This window comes from Pipistrellus hanaki, assembly GCF_964339955.1.
Source record: "Pipistrellus hanaki genome assembly, chromosome: 9".
Lineage (NCBI taxonomy): Eukaryota > Metazoa > Chordata > Mammalia > Chiroptera > Vespertilionidae > Pipistrellus > Pipistrellus hanaki.
Genome location: NC_140511.1, coordinates 38,603,379 through 38,626,039, shown reverse-complemented (window position 1 = coordinate 38,626,039; position 22,661 = coordinate 38,603,379). Strand labels below are relative to the sequence as shown.

The window sequence follows — 22,661 nt, the reverse complement described above, 5'->3', positions numbered from 1 at the left end:
CAGGTATGTGCTCTTGACCCACAATGGAACTCAGGGCCCATTGGTACACAGGCCAATGCTCTGACCACTGAGCAAAATCAGCCAGGGCTGACCCTTGGTTTTGATGGAACTGACTCCCCGCTAAAAGCAGAAGACCTCCCTTTACCAAATGCATCTTCCTTAAAGAAAAAGGTTGACAGAAGAGAGCACAAGCATTTGGCATAAAGGACCAGGTGGTTGTGATGTTGCCAGACTTTTGGCAGCTGGCCAGGTAGTCTGACTGAGTCTCATTCATCATGAGCCACAAGTCCATTAGTTGGCTTCAGTGTCAGCCTTATCCCATCAACTCTGAGAGTGAGTTTGTGATCCCATTGGAGCATCTCTGGCATGAAATGAATGGATAACTCATAGGCCCCAGGGCCAGGCTGCACCCAGCACTCTGCAATTACCCTATGAAAGGAAAAAGGAAGGGGGCAGGGTGGCTTCTAACACTTGGTAGTCATTCATAATGACCTGTGGGATTAACAACTGAAGTCTGTAGAGTTCTCAGCCAGAGAAGATGGAAGTAGAATGTAGAGTCATCAAGAAATCACCACAAGTATTTCAAAGGTCTGGAAGAAGGAATGCAGACTTTGGGAGCTAAGAGATCTGAGATAAACCTGGACCTGTCTCTTGTTAGATGTCTCATTTTCAGAAAGCATCATCAGCTCTCTGAGCTCCCATTTCTTCACTGGCTGAACATGGATGCCATTTATTATTGTTATGAAAGCCAGGAGCTAATGGGATGGACAGGTTTGGAAGGTGATAGGTGCCATGAAACTGGGTGAGGGAGGGATGTCTGAGGGGGGAGGGGTGGATGGTTAAAATTACTGGGTGAAATGATGGGCAAGTTTGTGACTTGGAAGGCAGAGAGAGGGGTGGAATTAGTCATGGGGGAAACTGATTTTGTAGGTAAAAAGAAAAACAATTCAGAGTCCAAATGGAATGGGGCAGAGGGAATAATAAGGAAAAAAATATAAGAAAATCCCTTTTTCCACTGGACATGTCAGGGAAATTGTTTAAGACCTGCCAGCTACTCAGTCCTGAAAGAGCAATCGTAACATTGGATACTTAACGCTCACTCCACCAGTAACGTCTCCTGCAGATGCACAGGCCAAAAGGAGCCAGTGGACTCCTTCTCACATGTCCATTCCCACACACTGATCATGCTTATCTGGGGCACTGCGTTTGAAAACATTCTGAACCTCACCCGAACACAGTGCCCAGGAGAGGTGCTTAGTGGCGTCTGTAGTGGGATGTAAGGAAGGAATGGCAGCCTGCTTTCCATGTGTCCAGATCAGCCGTCTGGCACCCCGGCCCCCCTTCTCCAGTGGTGGGGACTATTGCCATTGGCTGCTGACAGTTCTTAATTGAGTCTTTCTCCAGGAATGGCCCTCACCCAAGAAGGCTGCCTCGCGTGGGGCAATCCACAGCTGCTGCTGCAGAGGGCAGAGAACTCAGCTGCCCTGAACTCAGGGCAGGATCTCTGAAGGCACATGCCAGCTATAAACCTCCCTTTGGGATCAGTTGATGTGTCTTTCGGTGCTGCATTGTAACCCAGCTCCTCCTTCCATACAATTTTACTTCCCTTACTCCTCGATAGGTGTTGATCCTGAGAGCAAATCCAATAAACTTCCTGCACGCAGATCCCTGTCCTAGAGTCTGGTCTCCGTGATGTATTACACAACCTGTAATACATCACGTATTTGCCAGTCAGTCCTTCACAAGCTATACTGCTCGATGCCTAGTGTACAGCTTGTCATCTGTGTTCAGTTATTCTTTAACAAAGACTTGACATTAACCAATAAGAACAACATGTGATCATCAGCTTTCCCCTTTCCCCTTGTTTGCTAGGAAACTCAAATATAAGTTCTTCATTCTTTCTATTTTTGCCTGTGTAGAGATCAATTTCTGCTTTAGGCTTGGAGGCTCTCTAATATAAAAACGATAGGTTGACTCTATTCCTCCCATTTTCAGCATTTCCTCCTCCACCCATCTAATCTGGAAAGATAGAGCATTTGTTCCTGACTCATTTTTGAAATTATTAGAGATTGAAGGTGTCACCATGAGGAAGAACAATAATGCTAATGATGCTCATGGCAGAATGCTTTCAACTTAGATGTATTAGTTTATAGACACAGCAGCTCTTTAAAGTTATTATTTCTTCTGAACAAAAGGTACAAGAGGCTAAATGGTTTTCCAACTAGTTATAGAATCTAGACTAAAACTTTCTTTCCTTCTCTCCTCCTTTCCTTCTCTCCTTCCTTCCTTCCTTCCTTCCTTCCTTCCTTCCTTCCTTCCTTCCTTCCTTCCTTCCTTCTTTCCTTTATAACCTGGGTTTCTTGACTCCCAATTGTATAGATTCCAGCCACAGGCAGAATATATTTAGTTGCTCTCTGAATACTTTCTAGAGGACCTTGAAACACTGGAATTAGCTCAGGAGACCCTTTCCACTTCCACAAAATCATGGGAACTGCTCATATCCCAAACTAAGCACTGAAGAGCATCATGGGATCGAACAGATGATGTCACAGTCCAATGCCAGAATCCCCACTACAGCCCTGACAAGTGGCCCTCTTGCTCCTGTGTGAATCGCTCCCTTGATGGGGAGCGCACTACCTCACCAGGGCTACTCATTCTGTTGTCCCCTCATTTGTACAACAGGAACAGTATTAAAAAGGGAAACCTGAGATATCTGAACTTGATAATGAATGCGAAGCACATAGTGTAGTACCCAGTGTATAGAAGTACTCAGTGTATGAAAAGATTTGTTCTTGTTCTGTCAGACGCAGAACAAGAGGAAGAGAGAATTTGCTTGTAGGAAGAGCACCCTCTGCTCCAGATTCGTTGCTTGGAAATTAGTCCTGACATGGTCTTGAGGCATAGCAAGGGAACGCATAGCAAGGTCACTGAGGCCTAGAAAGCAGGCTCTGCAGCCAGACGGCCTGTAGTTCAGTGCAGCTTTGCCATTTAGCTGTGTGACCTTGGAAAAGTCACTCTGTCCTCCATTTCTACATCTGTAGGATGAGGAGAGAATAATATCATCTACCTCGTGGTTGTCACATAAATGCTTAAAATTCTGGCAGGCACGTGGAAGACATTAGTTGTCATGTTTGTCATCATTCTCATCTTTCAAACGAGGAAACTGAGGCCAGAAGCCATTTCCCCAAGGTCAAACAGCGAACAGGAATCAGAGCCTGTGTGTAAACCCTGGTCTGCATGAGTACAAAGGGCATGCACTTTCCTTTATATGATTTTTACCATTGCTATTTTATTTTATTTTATTTTATTTTATTTTATTTTATTTTATTTTATTTTATTTTTTTAAGAAAGGGGGAAGAAAAAACACACAAATGCCCATAAGGAATCCTCCCAGAGAGGCTGACTCCCCTGCTCATTTGGAGCGCAGCTTGCTCTTAAAGGCACAGCTGAGAGAACCTGGGAGTCATGTTCACAGGCAGGCAATAAAGCACACCCTCAGCTTGCTAAGGAGACATGCCAGGGGATGCAGCAGAGAACACCAACCCTGCTCCCGGGTCTGCTACCTCAGCACAACCTGGACCTCCACTCTGGTGGTGGTCGGAAGGACAGACACAGCACCAAGGCCCATGTGGCCACATGGGTTGGTGACATTCGGGTGACTCTGCAGCCCTGGGAGAGATGAAGAAGCACAGCCAGCACTTTTCAAACACAGCAGGACCATTTTAGGTCAGTACAGCAGTGGTGTGCAGGCTGTGGGCGGAGTGTGCCTGTGTTTAGATGCAGGTGGCATGGGGCAGTGGCTTTAGGCTCTGTGCAAAAGAAGGCTTGCAAGCAGGAGTTGAATTCAAAACATCTAACACTCCCTATGGCACAGATAGCAACCAATCAGAACAGACACAATAGCCAATGAGAACAGATGTTGGCTTTATTTATTTTTTTTCCTATTTCTTTTAGTGTGTGAATCCTCACCCAAGATTATTTTTCCATTGATTTTTAGTGCTGGGTGGGGGAAGAGACACAGAGAGAGAAACATGGGTATGAGAGAGACACATCGATTGGTTGCCTCCTGCATCGCCCCAACCAGGGCCAGGAATCAAGCCTGCAACCCAGGTACATGCCCTGGACTGTCATCAAATCCGAGACCCTTCAGTCCACAGGCTAATACTCTATCCACTGAGCCAAACTGGCTGGGTCCAGATGTTGGCTTTAAACCATCAGTATGACCATGGGAGCATTTCCCAGGCAAACATCAGGCTCTAAACAAGGAGAGAAGAGGATCAGTGAGGTGGGGGCCGGAGAGGAATAGAGGACTGTCTGCCTGTCTCCAAAGGAAGCCCGAGAGAATTCCAATAAACTGCCAGGGCTCCACGGAGCAGTTTAAAACCATTGCTGTGAGGGAAAGTGCAAGTGCCTTCAAGGTCCAGCCTCAAGGCCCAGGACTGCTACTCCCATTGAGTTGCAAGGGCCAGTCTTTAAAAGAGCACCTCCCACCCCTTTCCCCACCCAACCCCAAGACATACCCAGGAACATTCTAACTGACATGTCTCTGTGTCGTTTTCCCTTGAAGGAGAGTTCATTTCTGGTCCTTGAAAGAGAGTCGTTTCTGTCCTGGTGTTTAGATGAGGGCACCGGTGCTCCTCACTGGAGTCCCCGGGACTTAGAATGCAGCCTGCACCCACAGGAAGTAAGCCCCAGCCCCAGTCCCAGCCCCAGCAGGAGTCAACGTTGGGAATCCTAGCTCTGCCCAGGCAGCCCACAGCCTCTCCAAGCCCCTCTCTCTCCCAGTTCACACCTGCCTCCATGTTGCTTAACATTCACTAGAAGCACATGCTCCTGCTACCCTTTGGATAAAGTCACCAGGAGTCAGTTATCCTGTGGCGATGAGGCTGGGCGGGGCACCGTTTCTTTGTCTTGCATAAGGTGAAGCGCCACATGATGAAACCCGTCGCTGGTCCAGGAGGTCCTGTGGGAGGTACTAGAAGGAAAGGCCCTTCCTTGAGACTTTCCCATGGCCTCACCTGCCACTCAGCCAGTGGTAGCATACTTGCCAAGCCTGAGAAATACCCCCAGAAAACACCATGGAATCACTTCACCACTGCCATCCACTGAGCTCAAAAGATTGCCCTGCTTGATCTTGACTTTGCCCTGCTTGTGTCTTATGAATTGGGTCTCCTCTCCAGAAAAGTAGAAACAGATGAGAGAGAAACATCACTAATCGGCTGCCTCCTGCATGCCCCCTACTGGGGATGGAGAGCATGTGCCCTGAAGAGAATCAAACGGGTGACCTCCTGGTTCATAGATCAATGCTCAACCACTAACCACACTGGCTGGGACCCTTTTCTTGTTAATTCCATTAGTGACTCTTCCAATGCTTTTCATGCATGACTATGGCCTCCCAGCCTTCTCCAGCTCCATTCCTTCTGGATGGAAACCTTACACAGCCCTGGGTAAGCAGGAGCTGGATTTGAGTGACAGGAGTTCACCGGAGGATGTTGGTATCACTGAGGCTATGGCCGTGGGGGAGGCCAGTGCCTCTGGGTGGGGCAGGACATCATTGCAGTTGAATACCAAACTTTCCTATCAGTCACCCAGATTCTATTCCTGGTTCTGTCACTTACCAGCAAGGTACCCTGGCAAGTTACCCAAAACTCTTCAAACCTCTATTTTCTTTGGTGTAAATCACATGTGTCAAACACAAGGCCCGAGGGCCAAATCCAGCCCGCCAGGCCTTGCAATGTGGCCCGCACCGCGCTGTCATCACTGCACTCCGCTGTCAGTTTATGACATTGTCAGTTTATGACTATTCAGTAAACCATTCGGCCAGCGATTTAGGCTGGATTTTAGATTTTGGCCTCTTCTCTGATTGAGTTCGAAACCCCTAGTGTAAATGAATCTTATAGGGTTAAAGAGTTCAAATAATACCTACAGGGCTGAGCAGAAGTAGGTTTATAATTGTGAGTACACAAAATACAGAGATTAGTCTTATATTATTATTTATTCACTAGAGGGCCAGTGCACAAATTTGTGCACTGGTGGGGTCCTCAAGGTGGCCTGTGTGGATCGGGCAGCAGCTCACACCCCCAGGCTCACAGTCCCACAGCCCTGCCTGGCACCTCACCATGGCCTGGTACTGCCCCATCACCTGTTCCACCATCCTGCCTATGGGGAAATTGATCAGGGCTAAGGCCCTCCAACTGGCTCCATCAGTGCCTGGGATCCAGGCAGCAGCCCCAACCCTGCCGTAGCCACTGGTTGCCATCTGTGGGGCTATCAGTGGGGTGATCGGGGCCCCCACTTGCACCTGCCTTGGCCTGGAGCCGCCCCTCACCTGCCCCACCATCCCGCCATGGTCCCACTCTTTTCAGGGTAAATCAGGGCTGGCAGTGCCTTCACTGCCACCCATCGCCATGTCACTGATGCCCACCATATTCTGTGCTGCCCCCTGGTGGTCAGTGCACTTCATAGTGAGCGGTCAAACTCCCAATAGAACAATTTACATATTAGATTTTTATTATATACGACTGTTGGATTATCTTCCATATAAACAACTATAAACCTACTTTGCCCGCTCCTGTATTATTAATCATTCAGACATTTATTGACCAGTTGCCATAAACCCTGATCCTGCAAAGGATTGGGGCTTTCAGTTTCTGCCTCAAGAACCTCACTATCCAGTGGGAGAGGATCACAGAAGAACCAATGATTAGGATGCCATATAGTAAGTGCTTTATTAATGACTAGAGGCTTGATGCACAAAATTCGTGCAAGGGGCTTGGCCCTCACAGCTGTGGCGGCTTGCCTCAGCCCTCACAGCCTTGGCTTTGTCCAGAAGGTTGTCCAGAAGGATGTCTGGACTAATTAACATATTATGCTTTTATTATTATAGATTATCTTTAAAAGAACTATTGCTGTTAAGTGACAACCATTTTTATTAAGTTTTTATTATTTTATTTTTGCCAACCCTGTGAGGTACATGCTTCATTGAGGTGGAGAGCATAAGCTATAAGCTTCTAGTCCAGATGCCGGATTCAAATCCAGGAATTTTCATGAACTATTTATGTATTCTGGGGCATGATTACTTCTCTAAAATTTAGCTATATCATCTGGAAAATGCCTATGAAAATTAGAAAAATATGTCTAAGAAGTTACCACAGTGCTTTGCACATAGTAGGGCTTAATATATGTCTTTTAAAGCTGTGAATGAGGGTTTTTGGAGAACTGATGCTGATGGCTGTTGTCCCCAGTCCTGAATAGTGTGTCTGGATAGGTCTCAAAGTCAAGGCAGCATGTCCACTGGGGATGTGTGGCAGGACTGTGATGTTTAGTGGCTTCTCTGGTTTGTCCCCAGGTCTGAGCCAATGACTGGAGCCTCGGGGAATGGCCAGCCACTGCCCTGGAGTTGATGGCAAGATCTAGGCAGAGTGTTCCAAATAGGGAAGGCCCTCTAGGGCCACGGTGCAGAGAAACTGAGTTGTTTGGTGCACTAAGAGGCCAGGCTAGGATTTAACTGCAGACCTGTTGTATGATACATGGCACAGGTACCCCACCTGGGCAACCTGCTGCCTGGAGCCAGCAGCTTCTGTATAGACTACTAACACTGGCTGCCCCTCCTGCACATTCAGCCCTGTGCCCCATGTGTGCCCCAGTTCCCCGTGCTGGGGTGCCAGAGGCGAGGCAGGCAGAACTCCCCTCCTCAGGAATGCAGGACCTCTGAGAAGGAGCCATGCAAATCAGAACATACCAGCCCAGAACTGAGCCAGTGCACAGAGAAGAACCGAACTGCACAAACCCACGCCTGCTTACACGAAGAAACATTCTTGTAGCACCGTGTGCGGAGCCTGTTGCTAGTCCCGCCTAGCTTCCTTTCACCGCGCTCCGGGCTTAGGAAAGATAATCGCTCTGGGAACAGGCTTCCTTAGGAGACCTGAAGGGATGCTTTCAGTACAGAGTGAAACCTGCCTTTCAGCGGGGCCTGGCCTCCTCCCTTGTTGGACAAGGGGAAACCCAATCCATAAAGGAAAGGGTTTGCACACACCCAGCCCTGCGGGGTGGCGGCGGTGGTAAGTGACCCTCGGGGAAAGGAAGGAGCCCCGGATCTCTCAGCTCAGAGCACCTCCCGAACAAAGACCCTAAAGTTTCCTGCTGGGACAACAGGAGACACAGGGCGCTCAGACTCCAGGCACGCCCGCAGCTATCATCTGTCAGTGGTGACACCAGCCCTGTCTGTGGGCAGGTCCGAGCGGCAAGATCAGACAAGCCCCGTGTGGGGGCCGGGGCTGGGGAGGGCAGGAAAGGGGGAGAAAGGGCTTGGGAGAGACCAATATGAATAGTAGGAGTTTTTATCTGACCCCACAGAACAGGGCAAGGGAGAACTGTGTGATCCAAGCCGGGATGAAAGAATGGCTGGCTTCCCCTTGTAATCAAAGAGCTTAATGATGCTTATTAAAAGCCCATTTCTGGGTTCTGTTGAAAAATTACACCGTGTTTTTATAAGAATTGAATTTTTTATAAGAATTGCTTCCTAGAGATTAAATACACACATGCACACATACATGCATACCTTTCCCACACACACCACACATGCACACACACATTCCCCACAAATCTTACACATCACACACATGGGGGTACATCATCACGGATGGCCACAATACACGCCATACAGACATACTGGGAGGGAAAAGCAGGCCTAGTCCCTGGCGTTGTTCAGCACCCTTTGAAGTCCCAGGCTCTGGGGGAGCCCCAGAGCTTCCGGCTCAAGCAGTTGTCATCCCCACAAACAAACAGTGCAGCCTCTGATCCAGATCATTCTCTGAGTCTTGCCTGAGGCCAGGCAACTCCGCCCCAGCAGAAGCTCTGGGATCATTCAGCTTTGGTGGGACACAGCAGAGCAGTAGGGTCATTGCAGAAGGGGTGTGCATCCAGGCCCAGGGCAGATTCTCTCTGATATGCTGCATCCCACATCAGAGGTAGTGGTCCTGGCCCCGGGCCCCCTGCATGTTTTCCTCCGGTTATCAGCTTACCCAGGATCCAAAGCTGCCTTCACTCTCAGGCAGAGAAGGTATTGCTTTCTGGACTAACCCACCACACACCAGAGAGTACCCCTCACAGAAAAGAATTCCTCCACAGCCATGGGGGCCTTCTTGGTGCTGCTCACCCCAACACTGACCAGCTGCTGAGGGGCAGAGTTACTAAAATGCCTGCTCAGGTGCTCAAGCCATCAGGTGAAGCAATGGGCTTTTGGCAGAAACAAATGCTCTGGATGTCAAGGTCAATGCTAACCCTTATTCACTATGTGGCCTTGGCCAACTCTCTAAGCCATAATTTTCTCCTCTGCAAAATAGCAATAACGTGTGTTTTGTTGTTGTTGTTGTTGTTTTTTTCATCTTACAGAGTTTTGGGGAAGATGGCAAAATGTTCTACTGATTGTAAACACCAAAGCAGATGCTAGCAATTCTCACAATGAGACAGTAATGAAGAAATGGAAGATCTCATCAATTGGGCAATGCATGCCTCAAGGGCAAAGCCTGTGTTATCTTGTTATCCCCCATGCCAGGTACAGAGTCTGCCACCAGATAGTCTGAGGGGGGAGTTTAAAAGAAAGAATGAAAAGCAAGGGACACCACGAGGTAAGTGGCCTGTTCAAGGTCACAGAGCAGCTTATGGTGGGACTGGAACCCAGGTCCCCTGACCCCCTAGTCCAGGGCTCTCTGTTCTAGACATACCAGTTGGGTCAATTGAAGGTTCAATGATGTCACACTAGGCACATGGTCCAGGTTTGAATGAGCTCTTCCATTCTCAGGGACAGATCCCATCTGATCCAGGCAATGCCTGAGAGGCCTTCACAGACTTACCTGGTAACCATTCCAACTCGACGGTGGGAACAAACAGAAAACCGCAAGCGCAAATAATACCCAAACGCCTCAAAACAACTCATCTTACTTCCTGACTTGAATTGCACAAATTAGAAAAGTCACAAGATTGAGACAACGGGCCGCAGAGATTGGAGACGAGACCTATATCGTGTGTCAGGCTCACTTTCAGCATTATCACTTACCTGCTGACCGAGTGTCGCAGAGATCACCAGCCCTCTCTGAGTCTCAGTGTTTCCATCTGCAAAACAAGAAGACAATGACAATGAATCCCTGCAGACCGCTGGACTTGGATGCATCATCAGTTTATACCTAATATTGGTTACCAACTGCTTATGATCCCAGGGAAATGGGAAAATTGCTAATGGTCAAGGACAAAGAGGGAGTTATTTCAAAACTGAAGTGAGATAATCAGAGATGAAGTATGATAATGGATAGTTATATGACAAACAGGGCACTGATGGTGCCCAACTCTTGATACAGAAAACCCAGCCTTCCAATCATTCTGTTTTTCACAGATGTCAAAATGCAAAACATCATTAAATACCAGGAGAAATAGAGCAGAGGAAAATGCCACTACCTCTACCTACTCATGTCTAATGTTTTGGGATATTTTTCTATTTTTTTTTATTCTCTACATACATATAGTTTCCCATTTTGCAGAGAGGGGGTATAACAGTGCACTATACTGAAAACTAATTCCCCCTCCCTGCCCCAGGGCTCTCCCATCACTGTGGCCTGCATCATTGGCCCATTTGTATTCCCATGCCTTTGTCAGGCTCCCTAAGACTTGTCAGGTCCCTGGCAGGCACTGTGCACACCTGAGCCCAGTGAGGAGCACGTGACCTCAGGAGCCCTCAGTTGGTCTTTCCCGCACTGGAGTTCAGGTGGCTCATCTGGAAAATGAGGAAACCACACTGGGCAATCTGAGAGGTCACTTTTAACTTAAAAAGAAAAGGAAATTCACCTATTTGAGTCCTACTCTGTGACAGCCAGTGAGCCACCAGTATCTACAGACATTATCTCACGATCCTCATAACCACCCTGGGAGATCCTACCGATTAGAAAACTGCCACTCTGATTTGGTACCACTTTCCCAATTTTTGCTATATTGCTATCTTACCTCTGCTGTCATTTAATTTTTCCAAATCAATTCACTTTTTTTTTTTTGCTTAATTTTATTGTTAATGGATTTTTTTTTAAAGTTCTAGAAGCTCTTTACTCCTCCCCCCCTACTCTCTATGGTGCAGTGAAAGGCAGCCTAACCTCTCCGCAAAGAAAGGTTCCGATATTGCAAAATGGCTGCTAACACATTTAAAGGAACTCTTAATCACGACAATGCTATATAAACTGTCTATGAAGTCATGGGCTTAGGGGCTGTGAATACATATATATTTTTAGTGCTCATTAGAGTAAGTAACTTCTGAAATGTAAAGGCTCAGCCCTGCACCACCCTGCTCCCGTGGTGCCTACTTTCTCTTGGAAGGGATCGTCTCAGCCCCCTCACGATGCTGCAGCCAGACCTTAGAATCAAAGTCACCTCTCAGAGCTGAAACAGCAATGTCACTAACACTATAAGTCCAGCAAGTTGCCTGAGGTTACACCGCTAATAACTGAAGGCACTGGGACGTGGGCCCCTACCCCACGCCTGACCCTGTGCTCTGAGAGTGTATTCAGTTTCCCTTCAGGTCCTCATCAAACCCCAAATTTGCAATTCCGTGGCATCAGGCCACCAATTAAGCTTCTTTTCCCAATTCAGGCAGGTCATTCTGTTCTGTAGGGTCACTGGGTTTCCCACACAGTAAGTACGTAGATCGTATCAATGCATATTTAAGTTCCCGAAAGGGCACTTTGCTAAGAAGCTGCATAATTGCGAAAACCAAGTTTAGAAAATGTGAAGTGAAAGTGATTCTCTAGTCAAAGATCCAAGATAGTAACCAAGGAAATCGAAAGGGCTGATAGCAGAGTGTCCAGGAATGCCACTGCCACTGCCAATGAGGATAAAAGCCCAAATGGGTCAGGGGCCCAGAGGGAAGTGGCAAAGTGACTGCAGGGCACACTGGCCTAAGCTGCTGATGTATTTCTAGAGCTCTAAGCTTCCACTTCCTATCATCTGGTTTAAAATAAATTGGCAGGCATTTTTATGACCCGAGAGCAAACACAGGGAAAGGCCTGCAAAATTGACTTAGGCTTTGCCTTTGTCAAGTTCCCTGGGTCTCCTTGATGTGCAGAAGCAGAAAAGCCAAACAAACATAACTCTGATTATTCATACTACATCCAATGACACCTCTTCCAGGAAGCTTTCTCAAGCCACCCAAGATAGCATTTGTCACTCCTGCCCCTGCATTCTGTTCAGTAACTCTTTAATTTATATATATATATATATATATATATATATATATATATATATATATATATAATTTTTTTTAAAGAGAGAGAGAGGAAGGAAGAGAGAGAGAGAGAGAGAGAGAGAGAGAGAGAGAGAGAGAGAGAGAAACATCAATGAGAGAAACATTGGTTGGCTGCCTCATGCACACCCCATACTGGGGATTGAGCTTGGAATCTGACCCTGTGCCCTGACTGGGGATTGAACTGGTGACCTCTTGGTGCATGAGAGGATGCCCAATTCACTGAGCAACACCAGCCTGGCCCTTTGATAACACTTTAATCACAGTTTCTGTTATATTGCAGTTATTGTCTTCTCTTCTTTTAAAATATTATCTTTTCATCTTACCCAAATATGTTAAATAAAATAAATGTATTTCATCACTCACAGTATGATTTTAGATATATTTCCTTCTAAACCCACACACATTCACAACAACACATCCAGATACTTTACCAAATGGGATCATACTATACACACTAATTTTAATCTGTTTTTAAGTAGTTACATAGATACACAATTAATTTCCTACTGATAGACATACAGGTCGTTTCCAATTTTTCTCTAGCAGTAAAGAAACCCTAATATTTGTGCATATATAATACAGCTAAACATTTAAAAAATTATTAACTGCCTCCCACAAAATACTGCCTCACTTTATATTTCCACAAGCAATATATCGACATGCCAATTCCTCGTGCTCTAATCAATATGAGCTGTTAGCAGACTGGCTGCTGCTGCTTCTTCTTCTTCTTCTTCTTCTTCTTCTTCTTCTTCTTCTTCTTCTTCTTATTCTCTTTGCCAATGTAATGGATAAATGGAGTCTAGATATTTTAATCTACATGTTTTTTATATCAGTTGAATATCTTTTTCTATTTCATGGCTATTTGCATTACTTCTTTTAGGAACTTGAAGGTCACTGTCCTTTCCCCACTTCTTGGTCAGAAGTTAGTCTCTTTCTTGTTTGGTACATAGGGTTTGCATTTGTCTTTTGCCTTGATCCTTGCTTCCACTTTCTTCCGCATGTTTAATCACTGTGAGTGGCACCAGCGTCTAGTAGAGGCCCCACCAGAAGCCTTCTACCTTGACATCTCGCTGCATGTCACTACCCACAGCCAATGAGCCACCAAGTATTCTCCATCCCACTTCCTAAGCAGACCTTACTCCTGCTCCTGTTCACCCCTCTCCACTGCCACCACCACCACCACCATCTCTCACCCGGACCACAGCACATCCTAATTCTTCTCCCCACATCCTCCTCTCCAATTTTCTCACCACTCAGAAACTAAAGGACTTTTAAAGTGCAAATGGGATCACCTGGCCTTTAATAGTTGCCTATTCCATGGAAGATCATGTTCAAAGTCCCTCATGTGCCCCTGTGCCTGATAGGCCACACCTAGCACCCAGTTTTTGGCACTACTTGGGTTTCTGAATACATTTATCTTCTTTCAGTCTCTGCACCTAGCCACATGGCTTCCTTGCAGGTTTTCAGATAAGTCACATGTCTTCCCAACCCAAGGTCCTTGATGTGCTGTGCCCTCTCCATGGGGAGTTATTTGCTCTCCTTCTACTGGCTAATCCAGACTCACCCCCCTTCCCTGTCCAGTCCTCTCAGCTTCATTGCCATCTCCTCAGAGAAGCCCAAACATCCTTCTCCCCACCCCTTGACTAAGTGAGCTTCTCTGGCTATTTACTAGGACTGAAGTGGATAACAGGATGTCCCTAGTCAGCTCTAGTTACTCTGGAACTGGAAAAAGGTACCTGAACTTTCAGGCTCCACCTAGTAGGAAGACTGAGGTTCTGCTGGGTTTCATACTCTCTCTGGATAGACACTAGGCCTGAGTGGGTCAGGATCTGCAGGGGAAGGGCACCAGTGATTCCCAGAGCAGGGCTGGAGGAGGGAGGGCACAAGCACATGTCTCCCTTCAGGAAGTCCCTCCTGCCCCTGCCCACTATGTCTCAGAAACCCTGGGCTCGGAGATGCTTCTTGAATTCTAAGTACCTCCTCTTCAGATGCAAACACTGATCTCAGGAAACTATTGATCCTACTGACTGTCTATTACTACCACGTGTCTGAATGAGGAGGAGCTCTCCCAGGGGGTGTGGTATCGTAATTTCCTGCTTGGTCATTGTCAGTGAGTAGATATTGGTTTCATGGACTTCAGCTTCTTGGTCCTCGAAACCTGCTCACTTTGGCTTTCTTCTGGGTATTTCAGAGTCCAAGATTTTTCTTTTCTCACGCCCTCTGGGTCATATTTCTTTTGTGTGAAAACAGGATGACATGAAGCAATTTAGGATGAGGAAACTGCCCTCTGGCCACAGGGCCTTGGCCCAAACAACCTAACAACCCACCACAGCTTGGCAGAGGAAGAATGAAATCCCAGTGCATTTGAGAGGCAGAAGGTAGGACAAGGGAATTCCAAGCTGAGAGAGCGGTGTGGAGGAAGTGGTGTTGCCTTCCTGGCTTGGCCACAAGGGTGGACAGGGGATAGCAGGAGAAGGCAGAAGTGAGGCTGAGGTCCCACTGGGAAGGGCCTGATGCCACTTCCCACTTCCCTAAGGCACAATAAGTAGGGTCACATTAGAGGCAGCGAAGCAGTAACTTTTAAGCACAACCATGCATCTGGCAATGGGCATTACATTAACTCTACACAAAGCCAGTTAGTTTGAATTCTATAATCATCCTGGGAGGTAATATCATCACCACCCTCACTTCACACCCAGAGAAACTAAGGCTCAGAAAGATTCCATGACATGCCCAAAGCTGCAGAGGCAGAAATAGAGTGCAATTAGTTGAATCTGAGCCCAATGATCCTTCCCCTGCACAACACCAGCTCCTCAAATGATGGAGGCAGATGCTTAATATGCTTCAAATAGCCAAGGAAACAGAATCATCATTGCCACCATCATCTTCATCATCATTCTTATCACCACCACTGTCATGGACTTGGAATTTTATTTTGGAAAGGAGGAAATATACCATATGTGCCTCATTATAACAGGGCCTTGTAAGATTCCTGAGCAAATATGTTTAATTAAAATCTACCACTGCCAGTGGCTGCCAGTGGTCACTGCCTGCTTATGATGGGTGAGGTGCTTCCCATTTGTGTTCATAACAACCTTAACAACAACCCTATAAAGCAGGTGTTACTTCCCCAGTTTTATAGTTGAAGACAAGGAGACTCAGATGGGCGAAGTGACTTGCCCTAATTACTTAGAGCAGGAACTAGAAGATGGTGTCTAGGCACTGAGACCGACCTGTCAGCCTCAAACTCTCCATGAACTCTAATCTTGACCTCCAAAGGGTCCTCTTCTGGTCTCCATCTCAGTGAGTGATGCCACTTGCAGCATAAACTAGAAACCTAGACCATTCCCTGACACCCCAGCCCTTCACTCATCATCAAATTCTGCTGATTCTAACTCTCCCAATCCTGGCCACTTCTCACCATCTCTGCCTGCACTACCTTAGTCCAAGCCACAGTCATCTCTCACCTGAGCCTCTGCAGTGGCCTCCCAGATGGCCTCCCTGCATCCTGCAAATGTGATCCCACCCCCATCTCCAGAGCCCAGGGAGCCTGGCTCCTGCTGGTAGCTCTGTCTCCTCTCACCATATGCCCCTCCCCTTTCATTTCATCAAACATCTCACTTTCTGTCCTGTTTCAGAGCATTTACACAAGCTGATTCTGCTACCACTACTCCCAGCTGAGCAGGCCCTTGCTTCATATCTCAGCTCAAATGTCACTTCCTCTGGGAAGCCTTCCCAGACTCCCAGTCTAGATCAGCAGGTACACACTGGACAGTTGTGGCATGGCTAAAATATGGAAATACTTCCACACCAGTTGCTATGTAGTCACTGCTCAAGCTCCTGGATGCCTCCACCAGTACCTGAGCTTCTCTCAGGATCCTGTCCCCTGCCCCCACAGTTCAGCGGCTAAGGTGTGACACATGGAAGGCCCTCGGCTCCTCCTGAGGCATTATGACAGAGGCCTGTGACCTGCCATCCAGGTTGTTAAATATTTTGCATGTCACCTCTGCTTGTGATCCTAGACTTCTCACATTTCATTGTCACATACTGACTTAGGAAACTCTATCATGAATTCTTGGATGGCAGGGAGCACAGAAGTTAAATTTACCATGTCAATTCTCAATAAAGAAGACCTGAGTGACATAGAGAATGGAATGATGGAGCAGTGTTGCTTTCTACACCCTTCTGTCTGTATCTGCTCAGATTTCCCCACAACTTCAGGCACCAAGCAATGAAGACATAGGGCTGATGCCACAGAGCATCAAGGATTCATGACAACCACAGAGGGTCTGCCTGCCCTGCCGGGTGAAGTCATGGTCTCACCTATCTATAGACACTCGGGAGACAGGAAGAAGGCAGAGTCTTTCTGGATTTGACTTTTTCCTGCTCATTGTTCAATTTGTCCACCTTATAAAGAGCTCTCAAATCCATCCCCAGGTCCATATCAATCAAATAACACCTTACTTAGCCCAAAAGATCATCTTCTCTCATGACAAGACTCTCTTAGCAAATTTCCCTACCTCACTTCACATCCCCCTGAGCCTTCTCCTGCACCACGCCTGGTCTTAAAAGGGCACTATCTGATCATGTCTTTCTTCTGTTAAAAGTTTGGTGGATTTCCACTGTCCTCAAGATGCATTCAAACCCTCCTTCTGTTTATACAGTCTTCCTCTTTGGGCCATCTCTGTCCCTCTAACCTCCCTGTCTGCTTTTCTCCTTATTCTCTTCTATTTTCTGTATTGACACAGATGCTGCCCTGATGTCTAGAACTTTCCTAACTCATTACCTTCTGGGTTTCAGCTTAAAGAGCATATACTTTGAACGACTTTTGCTGATGAACCCTAGGCAGCCAGCTCCTCATAGGGTCCACTGCTCTTTCGTTACAATTTGCACCCCTGAGCTACCTGTTCACTGTCTGTCTTGAAAAGAAGCCCCAGGTGGCCAGGGACTGTGTCATCTTGTTTTCCCCATTTCTTGGCCTGGTTGCTGACTCAAAGTCTCAACCAATATTTGATGAAAGAATAAATCAATATGATGAGACTGCAAGCTTGGACCTTTCCCCTGTCTCCAGGGTCAAAGCTGAATTTAGATTAATTCCAATGGTTACTAAGGAGATTTCAGGAAATAGCCAATTAATTTGCATTTTTTTTATGATATGTAGAAGGGGTCTGAAAACTCAGCAGTGAAGTTCCCTAAGGGATGAGTCTGAACTCTTAGGAGAAAATCTGAACTGTTAAAACAAACAAACAAAAATACTTTTGAGAAAAAGGAAGGAGAGGTAAACTCTCCAAAGAAAACTGCTGAGTAGGAATGTGCAAGAAAAGACGACGTAAAGATTCACCTTCACAGAGAAAGACTGCCTCCAGGTAAGCTGAAAAGGGGTCACATGTTCCAGGAAATGGACATCAGCCTAGATGGGCTCTGGTCCCTCCTCTGACCCTGACGAGACCTGTGATCCTCAGCCAGGCCTTTGCCCTCTCTACAGCTTGGCTTCCTTCCCAGCAAAACGATAAGAAATGCCCAGCCCCCCAAGCAGGGTTCCTGCACAAGGATCTGCAGGGAAGAACCTAAGTGGGTGGGTGGATACTGCATACCTGTAGTCCTAGCAGAGCACCCAGCGCTCCCCAGAGCAGGGGCCTCAGGGGATGGCAAGGCTTATCTGGCCCTGTCCAGCCTTCTTGGACATCTTCAGCCACTAAAATATTGGGAGAGGTTGGCCAACTAGGCAGACAGGGCCCAGAGAATGGCCCCTGAAGCTGCCACAGGTGTGGACACAGTGTGGGCTGGGCTGCTAAATGAGTGCCCCTGGGCCTGAAACTCATGGATCCTGGAGTCCCAGGTATTCAAGTAACTGGAAAACATCTGGGACAATGGGGTTCACCATTTTTGTTTCATGGAACCCTGAAACAGTGGCTGGTTCTTGAAACATACTTTCCCAGAAAAATGTTTCTAAATGCATAAAATAAAATCCCTAGGATGACAGTGGAAACCAATTATATTGAAATGGTTATCAAAATGTTAAACTCATAACTCTGTGATACACTAATATTTTTATTTTTTTATAAGTCAATATTTATAACAAGATCTAAAGGCAGGTCTAATAACCCTTCCAGCCTTGAAGGAGTGATGAGTGCAAATGGTATTCTGAGGTATCTCCAGCAACAATATCTGATTCCTCCTGGCAACAAAGTCCAGGAGACTTCTAATGCTATTGTGGTTTATTGCCTACATCCACAATGGAAGAAAATGCTAACTTTCCCCACCCACGCGCTCACATTAAGAACCTCTGATTTAGGGCAGTGACCTGACTTACAGAGGAGGAAACTGGAGTCCCCAAAGGAACAGACCATGATCTGCCCACTCTTCAGAACTGCCTCCCAAGTGCTTAAGTCTCCAAACCATTATGCAGAACACTGTTTTTCTTTCCTGAGTCTTGGTGTCCTCTGTTGTAAAATGAGGATGGACACACCCACTTCTATAGTTCTGCTGTAGGAATATAGGAAGGGGAAAGGCCACTATCAGTTCAATGATATTGGGGACTGAGTACTAGAGGGAACCGAGGTATTGGCCGGGGTGGGGGGAGGGGACCAATACAGTGGATGTGCTGTTTAGTACCTTGGGTTTGGCCTCCATTGTATCTTTTTAATCCTACCTTGTCCACTGAGGTTAATATTTTATAAGCCCACAATATATAGTTTTTTTATGAGCCCATAATAATCTTCAGAGTGAAATCAGTTATCTGCCACTGTCTTTCTTAAAGACTAAAGCTCAACACTTGAGCCTAACCTCCCAGGCTCTCTGTAATCACACTGGCCAAGCTCCCCTCCCAGCATGCGCTCCTGGCCTCCTCTCAGGTCTGCTGACCCTTCTCTAGATGTGCTCTGCCCACTCCTGCCTCTGAACTTCTGCTCATGCTGTTCCTCTTCTGGAACAACCCAAACCCTTCCAGTGTCTGCTCCCCCACCAATGTGAGAAGCATTTGCTTGCAATTCAAGCCCCCCTGCTTCCTCTTCCTCCTCAGAATCTCATGATACTCAGAGTACAACCCATTTGTGGTCTGTCTTCTTCCCGGGAACTGTTTCACTGGCTGCAGGGCCCTGAGTGAGTCTCTGAACCTTGAAGGTCTCCATGTACTCTCACAAAAAGGAGAGCTCTTCCCAAGCTGGGACAATGCAGACTCTCACCTTGCTGACTCCACATGAATAATTCCTCCCTGTCCTTCAACAGCCACGATGAGGGTTCCCTCCTCCAGGTAGAAATCCTTGGTCCACAGGCTGATTTCATCTCTCCCACCAACTCCCCACAGCACTCCATCTGAGTATTCCTCAGAGGACACAGCAGCTCCTTCCATGCAGTCATTTGTGTGGCTGGCTCCTCAGCACCGTGGGTGCATGAGGGTAGGGGCCTTGTCCTTTGCACTGCCTCCTCCTTTGCACAGAGTTTGGCATAAAGTGTAATTCAGTAAGCATATGTCAAATAATAACAATCTCAGCAGAAAACCCGACATACACCTTTACTATTGCTATGCATTATTTTAGGAGATGTTCGAATATTAGTTTACTGAACACCCACAGCCTCCTGTAAGCTCTCCCATTTTTCCGATGAAGAACCCGAGTTACAGAGAGGCCAGGTAATATGCCTAAGGTCGAGCAGGTGGCAGAGCTTCTGCTCAAATCCAGGCTATGTGACTCTAGCAAAAATGATCTTAACCACTGAGCAATACTACCTTGACTTCATTCATCTTCATATCCTCAGGACCCATCAAGGACTCAGTTAATAAGTGCTCCCAATGCCCCCTTGTTGAAGGGTTGCTACTAGGCATGGTGAGATACGAGATGGGAAGAGCACCTGGAGAGTGGATCCTGCCCCTGCCAGGCCTGCCACAAGCACACCCTGACATGGGTTGCTCTTCTTCTCTTAAGGAGATGCACCAGCCCCTACCCCATTCAGCCTTCTCTGCCAGGGCCAGCAAATTCATTTTCAGAAGTGAGCCTAGACTTAGGCTGTGTATGTTGTTACCATCGGGATGGGCTGCCCATTTATTTCTACATTCATTAAGGCTTCTACACACTCCATTTGTCTTCCAGCAGACCCCATCCGTAGGCACTGTCGGAAACCGCCCATTTGCATGGCTGATGATGCTCCCTGACCCAAAACCAGAAGGCGAGGAAGCAGCCCTTCCATCATTCTCTCCTGACCTCAGTTGTTTTTGTAACTGCAAGCTGCCTTTCATACATGCAACGTTAACTTTTCTAGGTTACAAAGTGGAGGGCGGGGCCCTACTATGTTAGAATATGATTCCAAAGCCAAGTGAAATGAATCATTCAACTTATTTATTCCCAGACCTATGCAAAGGGACCAGGAATCAGGACAAGGAAAGCGCCAGTTGATGACACTGAAGCTATGGGTCCAGGTTCCCCCCCCCCCCACTTCAGTGCTTCCCCAGAAAGCCCAGCAAATTACATGCACCAGACCCTTCCTCCCTATCCAAATATACCCAATGCAATCTTTCTAAAAGGATAATCCTCTGCTAAGTCCTACACAATCACGTCCAATGTTTGCTGCAAACGGACACCAGGAAGCCAGTGAACTTGCCCCCGCTCTGAATACATTTGCTAATAACTCTTGCACAGAAAAAGAGCTTCGTTCCTGCCAATGTCAAGGCTCTGGAAATCAGACTCCTAACAAATTTCCTTTGGCTTTGTTTCACATAATCCTGCTTCTGTCTGCTTCATGCTCTTCCCCAAATGTGTTGGGTCCCAGTGGGCCATTGTCCTCCATGAATGATGGCTTCTCGCTCGACAAATGGCCCTCCATCTATCATTGCGGAGCTCCAGCAGCAACAACAGAGGGTCCTCTGTTCCCCTCGCAAGCAGGCAGAGTGATGGCCCTGCCTTGCACTTGCCTCCCCCGAGCTCTCGGGAGGGATACCAAGAATGCTGGGAGCTCTTGGGAAGCGAGTAAAGGCTGAGCCACTTCCACGTTCAATGTGAAGCCCTCCTGGTCTGTGGAGACCGCACTTATGTTCTCTTCTCCCAGGTGGGCAATCCCTGTGATCCCTCACCCTCCTTTCCTCAGTCCCAGCCTTTCTTCCAATCATGCCACCCATCTCTCTGCTGAGCTCTGATAATCTAATGAGATAATCACACCAAAGTTGTTTTAAAAATACAGAATGGCCAGAGCCATGAAGAGGGACTGCCTTTATGGTCAGGAAAACCTGGGTTCATATCTGACTCAATAATTTCAGATTGGGTGACCTTTCAAGAGCCACTTGACCTCTCTAAGCCTCAGTGTTCCCCTCTGAAAAGTGGAAATCATCATGCCTGCCTCACAGTGTTGCCAGGAAGTTCAAGTAGATAATGAAGGTGATGGATGGTTAATCGCTAAGTACAGTGCCAGGCAAACAGAAGGTATTAATAAGGGGTCTTACTATTTCAAAATACTTTCCCTACAACTCTAGAAAATCTGATGATGGGGAGAAATGAATTCCATTTACTTGTGGTTTTGTGTCCCTCTTGATAAAAGGTGCTAGGGCTGCAGTACCCTGGGGTGCCAATTCCAAATAGCCAGCACATCCCGGATCAAGTTCAGACTCTGGATGTGCCTTTTGCTGTGTGACCTTGGTTAAGGAATTTAATCTTTCTAAGCCTCAGTTCCTCTGCAAACTATGAAAAATAAGATCCATTTTATAGGTCCATTGTGAGTCCTAGTCAGGTAATGCAGGAAAATGCTAGCCTTTAGTTCATGGTATATAGTAGGTGCTAAGAAAATTTTAGCTAGTTATGTTACTTGCTTATTCATTATGAGCAGAGCTTCTTGGGGGTCCCCAGCCATAAACTCTGGCCCCCAGTCCCTGGCCAGGACACTACTGCAAGGAGAGGGAATGAGGTGAAGAAGGAGGGAGGGAAGTGGGAGTGAACGAGGGAGGGAGGGAGAGAGGGAGAGAGAGGAAGAGAGAGTTTCACATGATCAGGAAGTCTGTGTGAAGTTCTCCCCAATGGCAGTTATTCCCCAATGCTGGCACATGCTTGCAGAGAGGCCAAACACTTAGGGTGTCACAAAGGTTGCAAAGGTTGGTTGGTGGGTAGGCATCTGTCCTTGGTGCTGAACAGTCCTGAGCTGGAGAATCAGTCTGTTCAAAGTGCTCTGTATATCTGTCAAAGTCACCTGGGAGCTGGTTAGAAATGCAGGATTGTGGCCCCACACCAGAACTACAGAATAAGAACCTGCCCCTAATCCAATCCTCAGGGTATCTGGGTGAAACTGAAGTCTCAGGTGCACTGCACTAGGCCAGTATTTTCAAGCTGAAGATTATATCCCATTGAGGAGTTAAAATTTTAAGTTAGCTCATTAGAAACAGAATTTTTAAAAATCCTCA

At 47.0% G+C, this 22,661-nt stretch overlaps 1 protein-coding gene across 7 annotated transcripts in view; it reads right to left on the bottom strand.

Moving 5' to 3' along the window:
* TENM4 (teneurin transmembrane protein 4) overlaps positions 1-22,661 on the bottom strand; it is a 695,703-nt gene that overhangs the window by 538,012 nt on the left and 135,030 nt on the right. For all 7 annotated transcript variants that reach the window (XM_084894429.1, XM_084894427.1, XM_084894432.1 and 4 more), the window contains exon 2: positions 10,058-10,113. The gene's annotated coding sequence lies outside the window, so the exon portion shown is untranslated. The remainder of the gene's footprint in view (positions 1-10,057; positions 10,114-22,661) is intronic.